This window comes from Borostomias antarcticus, assembly GCF_949987555.1.
Source record: "Borostomias antarcticus genome assembly, chromosome: 24".
Taxonomy (NCBI): domain Eukaryota; kingdom Metazoa; phylum Chordata; class Actinopteri; order Stomiiformes; family Stomiidae; genus Borostomias; species Borostomias antarcticus.
Genome location: NC_140257.1, coordinates 7,259,784 through 7,280,430, shown reverse-complemented (window position 1 = coordinate 7,280,430; position 20,647 = coordinate 7,259,784). Strand labels below are relative to the sequence as shown.

The 20,647-nt window shown below is 40.6% G+C and overlaps 1 pseudogene across 1 annotated transcript; it reads right to left on the bottom strand.

Annotated features, from left to right (window-relative positions):
- Window positions 1-77: 77 nt before the first annotated feature.
- On the bottom strand, window positions 78-17,387 carry LOC311325279 (myosin heavy chain, fast skeletal muscle-like; annotated as a pseudogene). Its single transcript has 32 exons — window positions 17,181-17,387; window positions 16,930-17,073; window positions 16,611-16,767; window positions 16,361-16,388; window positions 16,077-16,185; window positions 15,764-15,856; window positions 15,489-15,552; window positions 15,220-15,318; window positions 13,999-14,102; window positions 13,728-13,866; window positions 13,184-13,302; window positions 12,829-12,978; window positions 12,415-12,585; window positions 11,902-12,205; window positions 11,557-11,621; window positions 11,247-11,334; window positions 11,024-11,141; window positions 10,708-10,831; window positions 10,423-10,559; window positions 9,829-10,084; window positions 9,486-9,728; window positions 9,172-9,348; window positions 8,879-9,024; window positions 8,465-8,555; window positions 3,672-4,061; window positions 3,213-3,339; window positions 1,885-2,003; window positions 1,419-1,615; window positions 1,072-1,255; window positions 643-808; window positions 370-494; window positions 78-270 (listed from the first exon to the last, which is right to left on the bottom strand). The product of its transcript is annotated as a myosin heavy chain, fast skeletal muscle-like (transcript).
- Between the last annotated feature and the right edge of the window lie 3,260 nt (window positions 17,388-20,647).

Genomic DNA, 20,647 nt, shown 5'->3' with positions numbered 1-20,647 from the left:
CTCTGCTGCTTGGCGGTTAGCGTGGCTCAGCTGGACCTCCATCTCGTTCAGGTCTCCCTCCATCTTCTTCTTCACTCTCAGGGCGTCGTTCCTGCTGCGGACCTCAGAATCCAGGGTGCTCTGCATGGACTCAATCACCCTCTGGCTGTTCCTCTTGATCTGCTCCATCTCCTCATCCTTCTCTGCCAGCTTCCTGTCCACCTCACCCTTGATCTGGTTCAGCTCCAGCTGCACACGCAGAATCTTGGACTCCTCGTGCTCCAGTGTTCCCTGAATAAATGGAAGTAATCAGTTTGTTATATAAGAACTGTGACGATATTCATTATTTCCAAATGAAACTGTATTCTACTTTTCTAATTTTAGTTGTACCTCAGCCTCCTCCAACGCAGTCTGGATCTCAGACTTCTCTGTCTCCACTGTCTTCTTGGCCTTCTCCAGTTCATGGATGCTCTTGCCAGTCTCTCCGATCTGCTCAGTCAGGTCAGAGATCTCCTCTGTGATTTGAAACAGAAACATTTTACATGAACATAACTAATCCACAGCACAATTGAGTCATTAAATGAGAAACAGTTCCTTCCACTACTTCGGGTTGTTCTGTGGAAAATACTCTACTAAAAGCATCATGCACTGCATTTAGCTCACGTTGCAAGTTCTTGTTCTCTCTCTTCAGAGTCTCCAGCTGGTCAAGAGCCTCCTCGTAGGAGTTCTTCATCTTGAAGAGTTCTGTGCTGAGAGAACGAGCCTCCTTCTGAGCTCCCTCCAGCTCAGCCTGACCCTCCTCAAACTTCTGCTTCCACTCTGCCAGAACCTACAGTAGGAGGAAGCACATGCGAAAGCCGCCTTTAACACTAATTGCATTTAGAAAATGATAATGACTACATTTGCCATTGAGGTCGTTATGAACCAACAGCACAATAGTAGAATGTGTTAAAATCGCTCTAAGCCCCTCAACCCTCCAATTGCGTGTTCAGGTTCCTTTCCATGCCATCTAGTAAAGCATGTGGACCAATGATTGCCAATAAACTATCATTTCACCTTATTGAAACTTAGTTGTGGTATAATCTTTTTCACCTTGTCAAAGTTCCTCTGCTTCTTGTCCAGGTTGGCGGCCAATGCGTTGGCCCTCTCAACGTCAATCATTAGGTCTTCCACCTCTCCCTGCAGCCTCTGCTTGGTCTTCTCCAGAGAGGCACACTTGGAGTTGGTGGCCTCGATGGTCTCCTCAGCCTCCTGGAGACGCTGAGCCAGCTTCTTCCTGTTTGGGACAAAAGAGGCTTTGTGAAGGTGCTCTGTCCTGATCGAAAGTTTATAAGTTCCATAAGTAGCTTTACATCGCGATTCTTCTTAGCAATCTACTTCGCCAACGGGAACGGCATATAATGTCTCTTGGGGAAGGCCTTCTGGTTCCTTTGACTTACTTGGCCTCCTCCAGCTCCTCTGTCCTCTGGATGGCATCGGTCTCATACTTGGATCTCCACTGAGCCACCTCAGAGTTAGCCTTGGACATGCCGCGTTGCAGCTCTGCCTTGGCCTCCTGCTCCTCCTCAAACTGCTCCCTCAGCAGGTCACAGTCATGGCGAGCAGATTGGACACCGTGGGCCAGAGCGTTCTTAGCCTGGGAGGAGAAGAAAACAAGAGATTGTTCTAGTTCTATTTACTGAAAACTACATAAATGTATACTTTCAAGTTCATATTTCATTGAGCCATCAGAAACTACATGAAATAAGTTGCATACATATAGAATAAAAGCATGACAAACTTAACAAGACACTACAAAAAAGAAGAAGGACTCAATAAGAGAGAAACAGTGTGTAATAGTCACAGTAAGTCACTGACATAGTTGGTGAACCTGACTCCATAGTTCAACTTGTTTTAGAGCCTCACCTTGACCTCCTCCTCAACAAGCCTCTTGAGCTCCTCAATCTGCTGGGTGTAGGCCTGCTTGCCTCTGGTCAACTGGGACACCAGGGCTTCCTTCTCCTCCAGCTGGCGTCCAAACTCACCTGCAGGGAATGAATGGAGCTCTCATCAGGCAAAGAACATCACAGACATTTTCTATATTGATGCTTTTCCCCCTCTCATACATTAAACTGAATCATGTGGTCCATGCATCTGTATATGGATTTTATGAATCATCAAAGGTCTATTATAATTTATATGTGTTATTTATAACATTATCTCTTTTAAAAATGGTTGTAAGGTGCACTTTTATACCGACAATACAGTGCTAAACTCAGCTACCTGGTCAATGGAAGGAGAATTGTTTATTTTGCAGACAGCCTTTGACTTCATTCAGGGCTCACTCCTGGAGCTTAAACTGGTTTTAAATGCAGCTAAAACTAAATATATAGCATGTTCTAGTTAACGCTCCTTTAAGGAAAGTAATTCTATTATCTGCTATTATTATCTATTATAATGTATTGACGAAAAACTTTTCAAATGCATGTTGACAAAATAACAAAAAAGCTGAGAGTGTAACTTGGGTTCTTGTATAGAAACATCCAAGTATCTTGTGTGACAATTAAGGAAACTTTTAGTAAAATCAACGTTCCTGTCAGTTCTAGACTATGAGCTTGACATGGTTTACCACTCAGCACTTAGTTTTATTACAGGTAATTATTTTAGAACACACCATTGTCACCTGTATCAGTCAGCGGGGTGGCCATCCTTGTCCGCTAGGAGAATGCATAATTTGTACCTGTATGTTTACAAAGCGATCTTACAGAAACAACCTAGTTACCTGACATCACTCATCACATGGTGCTCTGGACATAACCAGACAAGGTCCCAGGACTGGTTGGTTCTTGAGGTCCCTCAAGTCAAAACTGAGCTAGGGAAGACTGCTTTAACTGTAGATACTGGACTCCCAGAGCATGGAATGAGCTGCAAGACACTCGATACTGTACAGTACCTCTCAATGGGTGATTGTAAACAAATGATGAATAAAACTGGATTAGATACTTGTGTTTGTTTTAATTAAATTATACATGTTTTATCTCTATGCATTGTTTATTGTTTTTATGAGTGTACTTGTTCTGCTTTTTTATGCTTGTATTGTGTGTTTGTGTGACTGTTCACTGATTGTTGTAACTAGGGCAACATTGTGAATGAGACCCCTGGTCTCAATGTGTTTCCTCTGGCTAAATAAAGGTTTGAATTGAAAATTGGTAATGAGATGCAATACATCTTTGTTCTTGATTTATTCATTTTACCGTTCTCAGTCAGGAGTCTGGCTCTCTGTGCGCTGATGTCAGTGTTCTGGCGAAGATTCTCATCATTCTTAGTCTTGATCTCGCTGAGCTGATCCTCAAGGGTGCGCGCCATCTTCTCTAGATTGCCCTGTGGGTCAAACACCATGTTTACAGACATGGTAAAGGGTTATGCTTTAATTACACTGTCACTTTCGTATTACATGAATTAATGTATTTTTCTGAGGAGAAAGAGGACAGTGATTCCCTACCATGTATTTGGAATACACACATACTGTATTTGATTGAGTGAGTCTGGTTTGCATTGATAATAATCAGTTGAGCTACAATGACATTAGCTTTTCGCAAGCCTCCTTTGGCACCCTACTATTCTCTTCTATGTGGGAGAACACTGCAGATTTGCCTATACTGCTTGGTGCAGAGACTGCATGTAATATATCAAAATGTTGAATTATGACTGACCTTAGCCTTGGCAACTGCTTCCATGTTGGAAGAGAGGTCATCAATCTCCATCTTGTACTCGCTCTTCTCTTTCTCCAGCTTCTGCTTGACGCGCTGCAGGTTGTCGATCTGCTCACCCAGCTCTGCCACACTGTCAGCCTGCTTCTTCCTCAGGGCAGAAGCCGTGGCCTCGTGTTGCAGGGTGGACTCCTCCAGATCACGTCTCAGTTTCTGGAACTCAGCCTCACGCTTCTTGTTCATCTCAATCTGAGCAGCAGTGGCGCCTCCTGCTTCCTCCAGCCTCTCGCTGATCTCCTCAAGTTCCCTGGACAGATCAGCCCTCTGCTTCTCCACCTTGGCCCTGGCAGCACGCTCAGCCTCGATCTCCTCCTCCAGCTCCTCAATACGAGCCTAAAGTAGAGATTAAATACTCTTAAGTACTCTTCTAACGAATCATGGCTGCCAAAGAAAATCCTTTAACTCTTTAATTCTGGTCTTCAGTAGGAGACAGGGGGCAAATAAGGGTGAAGTCAACCCAAAGTCAAACCGGCTGAACGTCTCAGAAGCAAGGACAGCGCTATCAAATGTAGGATTATTTTTTCTGGAATCATAATGATCATTAAAGCTGCTTCGCAGCGATGAGGCGGGGCCAGGCAATTTCCGACAAGTTTAGGAGCAATAAGCGAGCGAATAGGAGGACAACAAGAAAGATGACATTCCAATGTTAATTTTGTACATTCATATCGTATCGTAAAACATTTGTAAAACATTTTGATGCATTGTAAGCTCGATTTTGATAATTCAACAATCTGGTCAATGAGTTTGTGAATTACAGTCTGAACATCCAGTGGAGCAAGTTGTGTGGTGTTAATTGATTGAAAAATGTGGGATGAGATATGTTTATTAATTTTTACAGGTTTTGTTTGCTTTTCTTCATAATTGAACTTTAACTTCAGCAGCTGTGTACTCAGTCAGTTGCCAATCAATCGATTTAGTCATTGTAATCCTCGGCGGGGGCTGGGTAGGGTTGCCAACAGCGATGTCTCCGGAGCTTGCGTTGGATTGTGGGTAATGTAGTTTTCTCTGTATGTAGTGTTGGTTTCAGAGGACAGAATTAAACATATTTTTAAAAATTAAAATTTTGAGATAAAATTCTGAAATAAATCACACTACATCTTGGATATGTTTTTGTCCACAGGAAGTTAGACTTCAGTGGAAGATGGAGAATAATAATAATAAGTAAAACATTTTGATGCATTGTAAGATCAATTTTGATAATTCAATAATCTGGTCAATGAGTTTGTGAATGACAGTTTGAAGATCCAGTGTAGCAACTTTAGTGTTAATTGATTGAAAAATGTGGGTTACAGGTTTTGTTAACTTTTTTTTCATGATTGAACATTAACTTCAGCAGCTGTGTACTCAGTCAGTTGCCAATCAATCGATTTAGTCATTGTAATCCTCGGCGGGGGTGGGGTAGGGTTGCCAACAGCGATGTCTCAGATTCGTGGAGCTTGCGTTGGATTGTGGGTAACGTAGTTTTCTCTGTATGAAGTGTTGGTTTCAGAGGACAGAATTAAACATATTTTAAAAAATGCAATTTTTGAGATAAAATTCTGAAAAAATCATACTACATCTTGGATATGTGGCCAATGTTGTCACTTTTTATGAGGATAATCAGACATTGATTTGGCGAGAATAATAGGAACTGTATACAGAACTGTTAACAGAAAAACTTTTTGAAGTGCTGTGGGCTCTATTTTTCATATTTCAAAAATCTGTGAGGATCGTTTGGTAAGGACAGTCTGAAGATACAGTAGATCAATTTTGGTGTCAATTGAACAAAAAATGTGGGAGGAGATAGGTTTGATAGGTTTTACAGTTTATGAAGAAATCAGTGATGGACTTCAAAATTCCTGCAAGGTCAAAGCATATGAAAGTTTTGTCTCACTTGGGACTACATTCACGTGGTGGTTTTACAGTGATAGCACCTATGGCTGATTTGTTATGATTTTTTTTTAAAGTTTTTGAACTTTAGACTGTTGCTGTAGCGCCACCTTCAGGTTTATTGACCTACAATGCAGGTTGAGGACTTTGGGTATAGTACTGGAGCTTTGTGCAAATTTTGGTGATTTTTTGTCCACGGGAAGTTAGACTTCAGTGGAAGATGGAGAATAATAATAATAAGTAAAACATTTTGATGCATTGTAAGATCAATTTTGATAATTCAATTATCTGGTCAATGAGTTTGTGAATGACAGTTTGAAGATCCAGTGTAGCAACTTTAGTGTTAATTGATTGAAAAATGTGGGTTACAGGTTTTGTTAGCTTTTTTTTCATAATTGAACATTAACTTCAGCAGCTGTGTACTCAGTCAGTTGCCAATCAATCGATTTAGTCATTGTAATCCTCGGCGGGGGTTGGGTAGGGTTGCCAACAGCGATGTCTCCGATTCGTGGAGCTTGCTTTGGATTGTGGGTAACGTAGTTTTCTCTGTATGAAGTGTTGGTTTCAGAGGACAGAATTAAACATATTTTAAAAAATTCAATTTTTGAGATACAATTCTGAAATAAATCATACTCCATCTTGGATATGTGGCCAATGTTGTCACTTTTTATGAGGATGATCAGACATTGATTTGGCGAGAATTAATAGGAACTGTATACAGAACTGTTAACAGTAAAACTTTTTGATGTGCTGTGGGCTCAATTTTTCATATTTCAAAAATCTGTGAGGATCGTTTGGTAAGGACAGTCTGAAGATACAGTAGATCAATTTTGGTGTCAATTGAACAATAAATGTGGGAGGAGATAGGTTTGATAGGTTTTACAGTTTATGAAGAAATCAGAGTGATGGACTTCAAAATTCCTGCAAGGTCAAAGCGTATGAAAGTTTTGTCTCACTTGGGACTACATTCACGTGGTGGTTTTACAGTGATAGCACCTATGGCTGATTTGTTATGATTTTTTAAAGTTTTAAACTTTAGACTGTTGCTGTAGCGCCAACTTCAGGTTTATTGACCTACAATGCAGGTTGAGGACTTTGGGTATAGTACTGGAGCTATGTGCAAATTTTGGTGATTTTTTGTCCACGGGAAGTTAGACTTCAGTGGAAGATGGAGAATAATAATAATAAATATACCTGCAAGCAGGAATGTGGGGGCCAAGCAGTTTAACTGCAAGCAGACAAGGAATCAGCTAGACTGACGTGGTGACATGTTTGACAAGGGTCAAGGATGGGCCCGAGATTTTCGGAAGTCAGACATATGGTTGAACGGGATTCGATCTCTGTACCTGCTGCTTGCAAGGCCGACACGCTAACCACTGTGCTACGCAGGATGTTGCGAAGGTGAACCACCCTAGTCCACAAGGCATGTGAGCCTTCCCTAACCCCGTGAGTCTGAGTCCTGAGCACTTAATTAATATCACCTGGTAGGGTTGCTTCCTCTCGGTAGAGTGAGAGGGGGGGGTGTCGTTGTTTAAATTGGCACACAGCGAAAAGTATACATAGCATAGCTCAACTATTTACTTCTTCAGAATCCAGACAATCACGCGAACATTTCCATGTATAAAATGTCCTTCGGTCTTCAGAAGTGTAGGAGAGGTGAAGAGTTAGAAACAGTTAGAGATTCTAGAGCGAAGAGAGATTTTCTAGAGCGTGGCTCCATTGATTTCAATGGAGGGGGGGGAGTCATTATTCGAACTGTCACAGAGTGAAAAATATACATCGAAGAGCTTAGCTTTTTTGATTTTATGAATCCCAAGAGTTGTGTGAACGTTTTGATATATAAAATGTGTATGAGCTGTGAGAATTGGAAGAGGGATGGCAGTTTAGAAAATGTGTGACTTTTTCCAAAATGCGCCTTTCACCACTCTGAAACTGGTGAAATTGTGCAGAAGACAAAAAGTGTTCCTTTCATTCTGCAATCAAACAAATGAAGTAATAATGAAACCATGGGGTGTTTTGAACTCAGCATGAGCCAGGGAATCCATTGCTACCATAATTTTGAAGATTGGACATACAGTTCAAAAGTTACTGGCATAAACGCAACTCCAACTTTGACACGCTGGTGGCGCTAGAGTGCACGAGATGTCAACATGAGGCTTGGTGACAAATGTCATGGATATGTCCCAGATGAGTGTGCCAAAGGTGGTTTTGATAGATTAAAACATTACTGAGATAGGACCCCAGTTACTGTTTTGCAGCTTTTCTGCCAATTTTGATTGGCTGTCACGAGCGAACGCAATGGATAATCAAAAATCCCTGTACATCCTTTGTAGACATTGGTGTATAGATGACATCCACCGATTCTCGTGCAAATTGGTGAAAGTTCCTAGGAGGAGATACATTTTAAGGGTTTTGCACATCATTCAAAATGGCAGAGAAGCCAAGATGGCCACAATGACGTCATAGAGTGCGTTTAATCCGGCTTGAGCCAAGGAATTGAAGGACACCTGAAGTTTGAAAATTGGACTTGCTGAAGAAAAGCTGCATGCATAAATGCACCTCCAAATTTGACACGTTGGTGGCGCTAGAGAGGGTGAGGTGTGGACATGAGACTTGGTGAGGAGGGTCAGGGCACTCTCCCGAATGAGTGTGCCAATTTTCATAACTTTCTACCATAAGCTTATATGGGCTGCCATAGACTACAATGGCAGAGGAATAATAATAAATAAGAAAAGGTAGAAACTTAATGAAGGCCTACGCAGCTTCGCTGCTTGGCCCCCAATAATATAGGCAAATACAATAGGGTTCCGGCAGCTACGCTGCCTGGCCCCTAATGACTGTAATAGGGCTCAGTAACTACACGGTACCTGAAGTTCCTTGATCTTCTTCTGCAGCTGGGCTCCCAGAGACTGCTCATCCTCAATCTTGCTGAGGAGCTGGCTGGTCTCAAAGTCCTTCCTATGGAGCACAAAAGAATCAATGACAAACATTTAGTTACTGTGTTATTGTGAGGGCGGAGGGCTGTGTCCTGGGTGATATAATTTCTGACAACATTTAATAAGGGCCAAGGGACAAAAAGTATCATCACAATAGGGCAGCTTGTCCAAGAACATGACCAAATTGACTGTTGCAGTACATTTATATTGGTTGCACACATTTACAATTTTGGAGTTTTGTAATTCAAAACTAAAACCACTTTCATTGTAATGATGGTTGGAATTCAAGTTAATTCAATCAGTCACAAATATCTGAAATGATCTCTGAAAAGTATTTGTACTTACTTCTTGATCTTCTCATCAGACTGCTGCTTGTCATTCTCCAGGTCCATGATGGTTTCCTGGGCCAGTTTCAGGTCTCCCTCCAGCTTTCTCTTGCCTCTCTCCAGGTCCATACGGAGCTTCTTCTCTTGCTCCAGAGAACCTTCCAGCTGGAGACATTTTTTTTTGATTTTCACTCACCTTTGGTGATAACAGGTTCATATTGATAACAATCATGAGGATAACAATAAGCGATTCATGAAGAGGCATAGTTAGAACTGCCCCTAATGTTCAAGACATCCTCTAAGATGACTCACGTCGTCGACTTGCTGTTCCAGCTTGGTCTTGGCCTTGGTTAGAGTGTTGACTTTGTCCTCCTCTGCCTGCAGGTCATCCAGTGTCTGCTGGTGGGCCTCTTGCAGGGCTTTCTTCTCCTTGGTCAACTTGGCAACGCTCTCGTCTTGGGCGGCCATCTCCTCTGTCAGGTTTTTAACCTGGACAAGACAAGAACGAAAGGAGATGATGGTCAGTTAATGATTTGGGAATAGAAGAGCTTAACTTCATTACTGTTTGGCTGTGTTTTTGAACAAACTACTGCTTTGCTATTGAAAAGATGTTGACATGGTGAAACCTTGTTCTCAGTGGCGTGTTTCTCCTTCTCCACTTTGGCCAAGGTAAGCTCCAGATCGTCAATGTCCTTCTTCAGCTCAGAGCACTCATCCTCCAGTTTCCTCTTCTTGGCCGTCAGCTCTGCGTTCATCTCCTCTTCATCCTCCAGCCTCTCGGTTGTCTCTTTGAGTTTGGCCTCCAGCTGGATCTTGTTCTTGATCAGACCCTCGCATCTCTCCTCAGCATCGTTCAGATTATCTGCTTCCTGGGAGGCAAACACAGTGGAGAAAAGATCAGTGTTCAATTCTGTTCGATATTGGTGGTTATTTTTGAATGCATGTGCTTGTGTACTGTAGCTCACTCACAGATGCAACTGCAAGAGCCAGATCGTTCTTCTCCTGCAGCATGGACACCATTTTCTCCTCCAGCTCCTTCTTGCGAGCTTCAGACTTGGTGAGGGCGACTTTGCATTTCTCATAATCCTCCTTCATGTTGGCCAGCTCCTTCTCTGTCTCAGCACTCTGCAGAAGAGGCTTGATCTTGTAGTACACCTTCATCCATGGCCAGTGCTTAACATTCATGAATGAGCGGATATTGTACTGGATGGAGTAGACGGACTCTCTGATCACAAGAAAGAGCGGCATAGTGAATGTTAAGGTCAATACACATTGGATCTGATGTGATGAATGCAATCTATCCTCTGATACCGGTATGTTTATATAATGTATCTTTAGATATGTAAAATATTTCCATCAAAATTACCATTAAAGTTAAAATCCTAACACCCGGGATGATATTTTGGTAATTCAAAACATTGTAATATTGTAGTACAACATATTTTCTGTTGGCATAAGTAGCAGTAGGATTACTTTATTGATCCCTGAGGAGAGAATTTGCACAAATAATTTGAGGTTTGTGGTAAAACAAAGGTTAAAAAGACATTATAAGCTCACTCTCACCTCCTCTCCGTCATCTTCACAAACTCCCTCCTCATCAGGTAACCGCGGGCGAGAGCCTGTGTCATGGTTACCAGAGCAGCAAGCTTCTCATCTCTCATCTCCTCAAGGACACCCAGCAGACCAGCTTTGAAGAACACCTGAGGCACAGGTAGAATACACAGATGAAGTAAACAAGGTGAAAGTAGGACACAAAGTTGAGTTTAATTTGATTGAATGGGTGAAATGCTATTGTGTTGGGTGTTTGTTGTTGCTCGTATTTCGTAGCCTGAATATGTGCTATCTTACCTTGGTGTGTCCAAACTTGTAGTCCTCATGATTCACATCAATTGACCCAAGCAGCTTCTCAGAAGCCTTCTTGTTGTCAATGAACTGGCCTTCGGGGATGACACTGGCATTCAATACTTTGTATCTGTGTAGAGAGAAATATTGAATATTGATTAGTTTGGTTTTAAATGTTAAGGATGAAAAGGTGTTTGTGGGAGTGCATACATGTACAGTATGTTTGTGTGTGTATTCATGTGCAAATGTGCATGTGCCTTTCTACATTAACTTTGTGTTTTTGTATGTGTTAGTGCACAAACGTTTGTGTGTGTATCTGTACCTTTGCTTGAAGTCAGCATAGATGATTCTGCTGGGGAAGCCCTTTCTGCAGATCCTAATACCCTCCAGCACACCATTACACCTCAGCTGGTGGATAACCAGGAAGTTCTCCATCAGACCTGGAAACAAAAGATAATGATGATTTTTCGTCTTTTAGAAATTAAGATGTCATTTAAATGTCAATTAAGAAGTAAAATCATTTGTAAAATGTGATGTTGTTATACCTGGAGTCTTAGACTCATTGGGGATCAGGCAACGCACAAAATGAGGGTGGGTGCTCCTCAAGTTGGTCATGAGCTTGCCCAAGTTCTCCTGTAAGGGTGTTCCAAATGACAGTTTTCTCAGATACCATTGATGATGGAGTTGACGAGCTAGATTGCAACTAGACCTAATTAGCTGATTAGTTGATTCTGTAAATACATTTCAATATAAAGTATGGAAAGATTAGTAGCTTGTTATAAATAACCATTAGACAAAATCATGGCATAAAACATCACAAATGTACCTTGAAATTAGATAGAAAAGTTCACTCACTCTGAACTGAGAGGACACAGTCTGCATGGAACCTCCCTTCTTCTTGCCTCCTTTCTTTGAAGTGTCTATGAGTATCATGAGTTAGAGAATAATACATGATAATGTGATACAATATTTATATTTAAGTACTGTTAAGTTTCCTTTTAATTCACAAACAATCAATTAAATGTGTATAATGTATTAACTTATTTAAAAACATATTCTGTGTTTTTCAACAAGTTCCTATACACAAATATTTTCACTCTGAACACTTGAATCGTCTATCTCACTTACTTCAAAGTGACCGTTAGAGGGAAAAGGGTTCTTATATCCATTTTGCTTTGAGGGGATTGAACATGTACAAACCTTCAGGTGGAGCAGCAACGTAGATAACGGTCATCACTTTTACTGAGGACTTCTGGTACAGCTGAAGCACAGAGTCGTTCAGGGGGTCCTTGTTCTTGTCCAGCCAGCCACAGATGTTGTAGTCCACTGTACCTGCGTAGTGGACCAGGGAGAAGTGGGCCTCGACTTTGCCCTTTCCAGGTTTAGGCTTCTCAAAGGCCTTGTTCTTGCCAAGATGCTGATCGTACAGCTTGTTCTTGAAGGTCGTGTCTGAAGCCTTGGGGAACATGCACTCCTCTTCAAGGACGGAGAAAATGCCCATTGGCTGTGTAGGAAACACATTTTGATCAGACAAATGTCTGTTTACATACAACAAACTAGTGCCTTGTCCAAATGTGTCTGATATTTATGTATACATTATAGAATTGTATTACCAATATGATAATGTCTGTGATTATTATGATACTATTCAGTTGCCTCAAATGTACCCACTATACTTGCAAAGCCAAAAACATGTAGTGTTATAGTTTTCACCTTCTCAATAAGCTCAATGCAGGCAGCCAAGTCCATGCCAAAGTCAATGAATGCCCAGATGATGCCCTCCTTCTTGTACTCCTCTTGCTCCAGGACGAACATGGTGTGGTTGAAGAACTGTTGCAGTTTCTCATTGGTGAAGTTGATGCACAGCTGCTCCATGCTGTTGTACTGTAGATGCACAGTTTGAGAGATCATCTTTGTTTAGATACCCTCCATGTATTGATTCTTTATCTTGACTTAATTTACTCTTAATTAATTAGGCTAGATCACACTTTCTGTATTCATGTATAACAAAAAAAAAGAAGAAGAAGCGCAAATTGTTCACTTATGAGTTCATTAATAATAGGACAGGATTTATTTTACCAAATATGGTCAAAAGCCTGAACAATCCCATAGCAATACCAAACTCACGTCAAAGATCTCAAAACCGGCAATGTCGAGCACGCCGATGTAGAAGTTCCTTGCTTGCTTGGTGTCCAACATCAAGTTGATGCGGATGACCATCCACAAGAACATCCTCTCATAGATGGACTTGGCCAGAGCCATCACTGAATTATTCACCTGTGTAATGACAATGCCATGAGTTGGTTCCACTTTATTACACTAATGTACTTTATCTCATAGTCTGCTTTTTGCCTTGTATTGATTCTAGAACTATGGGAAAATTAAAAGGACCATTCCAGTTACTTTGTAACTGCATGTCTTGAGTATTTAAAGAAATAAGCAGTAAACTATTTTCTTTCAGCAAATGTGTACCTCCCCTTACCTGAGGCACTGTCTGACCCTTGGTCACATACTCATTGCCGACCTTCACTCTGGGGTAGCACAGGGCTTTCAGCAAGTCAGCTGAGTTCAGACCCAGAAGGTAGCAGATTTTATCAGCCACTAGAGGGAGAGAGGAGTAAATAGAGTTTGAGGAGGGACACAATGATCACAATTTACTTATTATCTCCACCCCAGCTACAGCGCATGGTGAGAGGTAATGTTTTCAGTGGCATTTGTGGGTGGGTGCTTGCTTGTGTTTCTTTATTTGTCTGTTAGCAGGATTATGCAAAAACTACTGGACCGATTTTCACGAAACTCGGTGGATGGGTGTAGTGTGGTCCAACATTTTTGAGCGGATCTGAATCATGGGGCGGGTCCACGAGCTGCCCAAACACGGCTGGCCATTCACCACCATTAATGTTTTGGACCAGGGTTACAAAAAAACTGCTGGACCGACTATAATATTTTCTAGTTAAATATTGAAAGTAGAAAGAAAGAATTTGATAGAGATTTTTGAGGAACGTGGGACTTGAAGTGGGACTCACCCTCTGTGCCCTCTGGCTCAGCCTGCTCCTCACGCTGCTTCTGCTTGAAGTGCATGTTGCCATGTTGCATGACAGCACCAGTCAGCTTGTAGATGCTCTGTTTGTCTTCAACGGTGAAGCCCAAGATGTCAATAGCATCCTGGAGGAGGAAATTAATGTAAGATGTAAACAAGTAAGATCAACTCAAGTGTGCCAGGTGGAGGGACTTAATGACTGCATTTATGCTACGCCTTTTATTTTCAATTGTTGTATTGTACTTTCAGTGACTCACGTCTGTAGCGTCCAGCTCCACCGTGTCATCGATACTGGCCACAGTGATCTGACCCTGGCTGATCATGGGATAGTCATAGGGGTTGGTGGTGATGAGTGTCATTTCTGTGGAGAACCAAGAATGAAAATCAGCTTGTATAAAACTATAATGCAACTATAAGCACTGCTTGCTGAATATGTGCCAGAATACCATACCATACCACTTGTAGAGCACATTTAAAAACAACAAAGTTGACCAAAGTGCTGTACAAGTCAAACAACAATAACACACAAAGAGCACATAATAAAACATACGCAGTATGTCACATGAAAAAGGACAAGTGTCTTAGGCTATGTCAGGAAAAAACGCCAAAGAATATAAGTGTGTTAAGAATGATCAGCTATTTGTGTGGTGATCAACCTGGATCGAAGCCTGACTTCATCAATGCTGCACCTTTCTACCTGCAACACCAGTGGATCTTAAACTCAAAACACCCTTTACTGCAGCAGCATATTGGTACACAGGGCTGTTCATCTCTGCACACTAGACAGTAATTAGCCTGCTCAGGTGTAACTCAAAGCTATTTTGCCAACATCCAGTACTGTAGCAAATTAGCCTGTTCAGATGTATTCCAAAGCTCTTACGCCAGTGTTTTTCCCACAGAAATGTGTTGTATCTCATTCCCCTCCTTCAGGGAACTGTAGTCATGCACTCTACCATCCGCTCAGAGCATCGCTACCTTGGGTTACAATAGACAATGTTATGATTATGAATAAATAATATAACAACTATATGCTGTACATTAGAATATCTATAGTATATGTGTGTATATATATATATATATATTTATATATTCATATATATATATATTCATAAATATATACGTAAATATATATCAGTAAATATAGGGTATTGCAGACAAAGTTCTGCCGAGTATGACAGATCTGCTGATTGAGCATCAAGATCGAGGCTCTGCTTAGTGATTATTATTCAGTGTCTTTCATCTTCCATCTGATTTGACATGAACTATGGCACTCTATCCCTGTTTTTATGGGCATGTTAGGTCTATTTTTATGTGAAGCACTATTGCATATAATTTCTTTATTGCAAATAGATTTGAGCTGCATTTTTGTATGAAAGGTGCTATACAAACGTAATTATTAAAGTTTATTATTAGTATTAGTAGTAGTAGTAGTAGTATTAGTAGTGGGCACTGGTTTTCTGCACTCTGCTTCATCTTACCAACAATCTCAGGCTTGTGGTTGGTCATCATCTGGTAGAAGATGTGGTAGCCTCTCTCATCGGGCAGCTGGAAGCTCACTCTGGACTTCTCCAGCAGATCTGGAGGGAGAGAGAGAGAGAGAGGGAAGGAGAGAGAGAGAGCGAGCAATTTGAATCTGAAGTAGGAAACCGATAGTCATAGTAATTCTGGTCTACATTTAGGCCAACAATCTGGTGTAATATCCTTGTGTATTTAGTGAAGAACTGAGAAGCAATCCAAGCCAACTTACAAGTTTCAATGTCAGCACTGGCCAGTTTGCCAGTATTTTGGAAGTGAATCCTGATGAATTTACCCTAATGTACAGCATGGAGAAATACCAGAGGGTCAGAAAATAAATACAATTGCCAGAATAGCACACAGTATTTACACTTTGATTTACAACATTTTGGCAATTACAGTACTGCTATGGTACTGCTGGTAGTATGCTGTACTATATCATCGTAACAGGGAATGTATTAGAAAGAGCATGTGCTATAATATATAACATTGTCCCCCCAAACTTACAAAGCGAGACGAATTGTCGTTCCTCACTGTCTTGGCATTACCATAAGCCTCCAGCAGAGGGTTAGCTGCAATGATCTGATCCTCAAGGGAACCCTGAGAGAAAAGAGCACGTTGGTCAGTTACATTGTAACTCAGTAGGCAGGCCAAGGACAGCTGTGAACAGCATAACACGGCCACAGTACTGAAACCTGGAACAGTCTAGCACCCAGAAAATAACCCACAATGTTCCCTGAAAAAACGAATGACCTTTTGGTAGCTGTCTCTCTTTCATAACTGCAGGGCCACTGCCACCCCAGAAATTCTGAGGACTTGCCTTAATTTTGCCAGTCTCCTTCTTCTTTTCACCCCCAGATACAGCAATGGTGGCAAAGAACTGGATGACACGCTTAGTGTTGACAGTCTTTCCAGCACCGGATTCTCCACTGGTTTATGGAATAGAAAATTGGTGTATTTTAGTCTACATGTAGTACAAGTATTGGCAAATGTCTCAAGATAGGTAGTATCATAATTAAAGTGCAGTGAAACACTTGATTCTGACTACAAACTGGTAAGTTCTAACAAACTAATAATCAATTCTAAATTGCATGTTAAACTTACGTGATCAGGACAGACTGGTTCTCCCTGTCTGCAAGTAAAGAATGTAAGAGGTGTCAAGAATAGCATCATCATGAAGTACATTCATCATACCATTTATCAACCTCTCCTTCCATCCACCCATCCATCTATCCACCCATCCATCCATCATCCATCCATCTATTCACCTCCCCATCCATCAGCCCATTCATAACCCCATCCCTCCATACTGTATATCCATCCCTTCATCCATCCACACAACGATTGTTCGTACCAGTCAACATGTTCTGGAAGGCGTTGTCAGAGACAGAGAAGATGTGGGGTGGAGCCTCCATACGCTTCTTCCCTCTGTAGGCGTTGACCACTACCATGTCGTACACAGGGAGCCACTTGTAGGGGTTCACCGTGGCACAGAAGAGCCCAGAGTAGGTCTGCATCAGAAGCGATTGAGATTGAGACAAGACATTAGACACATTATGGTGCATGCAGGGTCTACAGATATCAAAAGATATATAACAGGCAACATGCAGTATAGATATAAGAATGCAATTATGGGATATATTTGTGCAGGTGTATGTCTGTGTCTTTCTTACGTAGATCATCCATGCTGCATAACGCTCTTTGAGGTTATACAGGACAGAAGCTTCATTGAGGTAGGTCATCATGGCCATGTCCTCAATCTTGTCAAACTTAGGGGGGTTCATTTCAAAGATCTCCTCATCTTTGAAGGTTTTCGTCTTAAATTAAGAAATAAAGCCAAAACTAGTTTCAACTGAACGATTCACTAAACATGTTAATTCTGTATAATTGCAACCCAACTGAACACGTCAGTTTATAGACTTACCTCCTTAGACAGTTCCATTTCCACCTCAACCTTCCCAGCGTCCCTTTTGAGAATCTTTGCCTTGAGGTACAGCTCTACCTTGTCGCTCACAAAGCAGGCATTCTTAGCATCGAATGGCCTGCTCTGAGCCTCAATCCTCTCCTTCTCACCCTTACGAAGGTAGATGGCGGCTGGGCCGTACTGGGCCATCTCCGCGTCCGTACTCATGGTGGCGGTTTACTGGAAGAAAAAGAGAACGCATAAACATGAGAAAAATGATAAATATATTTGCCTTGAATGGTGCCCACTACAGATGAGTGTTATCACATCGACAATGATTATATGTTGGCTTTATAAATGGCATACAAAAGGCAGGCCAACTAATATGATTAAGTCAAATAAAAAAAATAAAAAAGATTGATAATATGATAATAACAAATCTTTTTTGTTGGATAAATCTCTCCAGTCAATTCATATAAATAGTTCGGAAAAGTTATTTCAGTAAATTATTTCTCCCCTTTAATAATACTACTTGGTAATTTTTTTTATAATGTTGGAAAGCCTGATTAGTCACCTTTACAACGACATGCAACTTGTAAGGATTGTTCATTTGTGGAATGAGTAACACAGCTAAACGTGTGGGTAGGGGCCCCCAAAAATCCCCTGCAATATTCTTATGCGTATGGATTCTCCACACGCTACTGAGGTCCCTGAAAGTGTAAAATGAATTAAGTGTAAAAATGGCCAATATGTGTTGTTTCTTCCTTATTACTGTGGGAGAGTGCAAATACAATCCACCAAGCAACTCAAAACAAGAGTGAATACCAACAGAAGAATACTGCAGGGGATTTTGGCACTTTTTTGGGTGCTACCCACACGTTTAGCTATGTTGCTCATTCCACGAATGCATGATCCTTACACGTTGTACCTCATTGTAAAGGTGACTAATCAGTCTTTCCAACAAAATAAAATACAATACCAATTGGTATTTTTAAAGGGGAGAATTAATCGAGCAAAATAGCTTTTCCGAAATATTTTTGAGGAGTTTAGTTCAGATAAAATCCTGTCCTTTAACTTTAAATTGTCTGCACTAGTATGTTGCATTACAACATCTCACCTTGTCTTCCCCTCCCAGATGAAACAGTACCTTAGTGGACACTGGAAAAGATTTTGATGTTGTGAGTAAACACACGACTTAACACAAAAATGAAAAACACAACTTAAATTACATACATAATTCAAATGAAAATCAATTTTCACAGACAGGGCTTGGATTAAGCCAGGAGTAGACCTTCATGTGGACCAGTTAAACTAAGACATTTAAGGAGCTTGCATGCATGTGGCATAACTTTGGCTTAGTTAGTCGGAGACTATGGAGTCCAGGAGTGGTAGGTAAGTAAGCCTGAATGAGAACACAGAACAGGCTGTTGGTCTAATGGTGCTCATAAGAACCCTGAATGGAATAGAAAACACCATTCCTGTTGTGTATCGTTATACAAAACAAAGTATAGAACAAACGTTTGTATTATTATACAAAAGCGGTCTCTTAAGTAATTAAGTACTCGTCTGGCTGTAGTGCACATCAGTCTTCATTTAGATATTCCAAATAGTCCATGCTCCCTCACAAACATTCCTAAGCAGAAGTTAAACCTGCCTCTTTGAAGGATTAATTTAAGCTTCAATTTAGTCCTAGAGCAACTCCAATCCTCCTTCAATCGGCTTTGTTTGATGTAGAACAGTATAAACCTACTACCATTTTAAGATACTGTAAATCTATAGTCACTTTGAGTTAAGACTGCTCAAATGCTCATTTTAGTCTCGGACTAAAGATGTGTTCACCTCATGGGGTACTCTTGAGTCTATTTGGATCTCCTAAATAGTCAAGAATATTATCGAAGAATTACCAGGTATAGGTATGAGCGTCATGATTCCAAAAGATAAAAAGTTAACATGCATTGTATATGTTTGTATGTGCACACATGTGATATCTCTGTGTACTAGGACATGACAAAGTATACAAAATTCCCATAACAAATGTAGTGTTCGTATGTTAAGTGTTAATAAGATTAAGAGATATACTATGACTCAAGATACCAATAATAATACTGTGTGAATGAAGGGTGCAAAGAGTTATAGGGTCTTACCACAGAGGTTGAAGCTATCTGTCCATGGATGCTGGTCTCTGGATCTCCTTATATCTGCTGCAGAGTGCCAAACAAGCAGGAGCTAATTGTGGACCACTCTCCTCAAGGAAGTGGAAGTGAGTCTATCGCCTGTAAGGTCTGACTTTGACCCCCTCCCTCCTTCTCCCTCCCGCCCTCTAGCTCTGTTTCTATATTTTCTTTGATGATATAAATTGCAACAGTGTTCCACAGTGCTTTCATGTGTTTATATGATCTTTTATGAACACTATTTTGAAAATGTTGTTCATTTCATCAATTAAATTGTAGGGTCCTATAAATAGACTTACCATGAAAAAAGTTACTAACAAGAAAAAGTATTTTTAATAACAATCTTTAAAGATCATTTCCCTCATTATGGCAATTCCTCATCAAGCTTTTTTCAGCAATTCTGATGAAGTAAACATAAGCATTTATAAGGTATTTGATACAAGAACTCACAAACAAACAAAAGGAAGACCTGGAGGACTAGCAAGTGAAAAACAGGAACGGTGACACATTTTTGTTTTGGCTCTATTCAAATAGGTCAGACCTCACCTGACACAGTTTGCCATTTAACTACATGGTTACCTCAAAATTACAGATGTAAAAATGTATGTATGTATGTGTATATATATATATATATATATATATATATAAATATACACTATTAAAAAGTCCATACGATTCCAAATTGGGCTAAACCTTAAAAGAGATTTAATGTTAGAGATTAATGTTGCTTAATACAGTAAAATAACTTGATAAAATGTAAATGAGAAAATTTTAGTTATATTCTTCTCGTTACTATTCTAGTAACATTTCAGGCATGAAAAAAATAGACAAAGCTATCAAACTATTGAAATGATATTTCCATTCTTATACTACTACATATTAGACATAGTTATTTCTTATGACTATCCACCTCATGAATTAAAGCTGTTATTTTCCATTTTGATTTTAAGTGTTGACCTATTCAGACAACATGAGTGGAAAATGCACGCTGGTGAAGTACTCCCTTGCTCCTCCCACCCATTTGGCAAAACCTTGTGATTCAAATCCCACTACTTCCTGCTTTATGTGCTAGCAGGAGAGTCATATAAAACTGAACTGGTAATGTAGCGATGATCTAGTGGTTCGATATCTATGCTGATTGATTGGTTTGTGCATGTTTGTCACTAGAAAAAACACTTCTAGATTCAAGTCAAGGTGGCTATAGGATAAATGTAAGCGCTTGGTGGAGTCTGTGGCCAAAAAGATTCTACATGGGAGACCATTGTGCATAGAGAGGCACTTTTGTGACAAACACATCGATTTTTGGTCTGCTCAGTC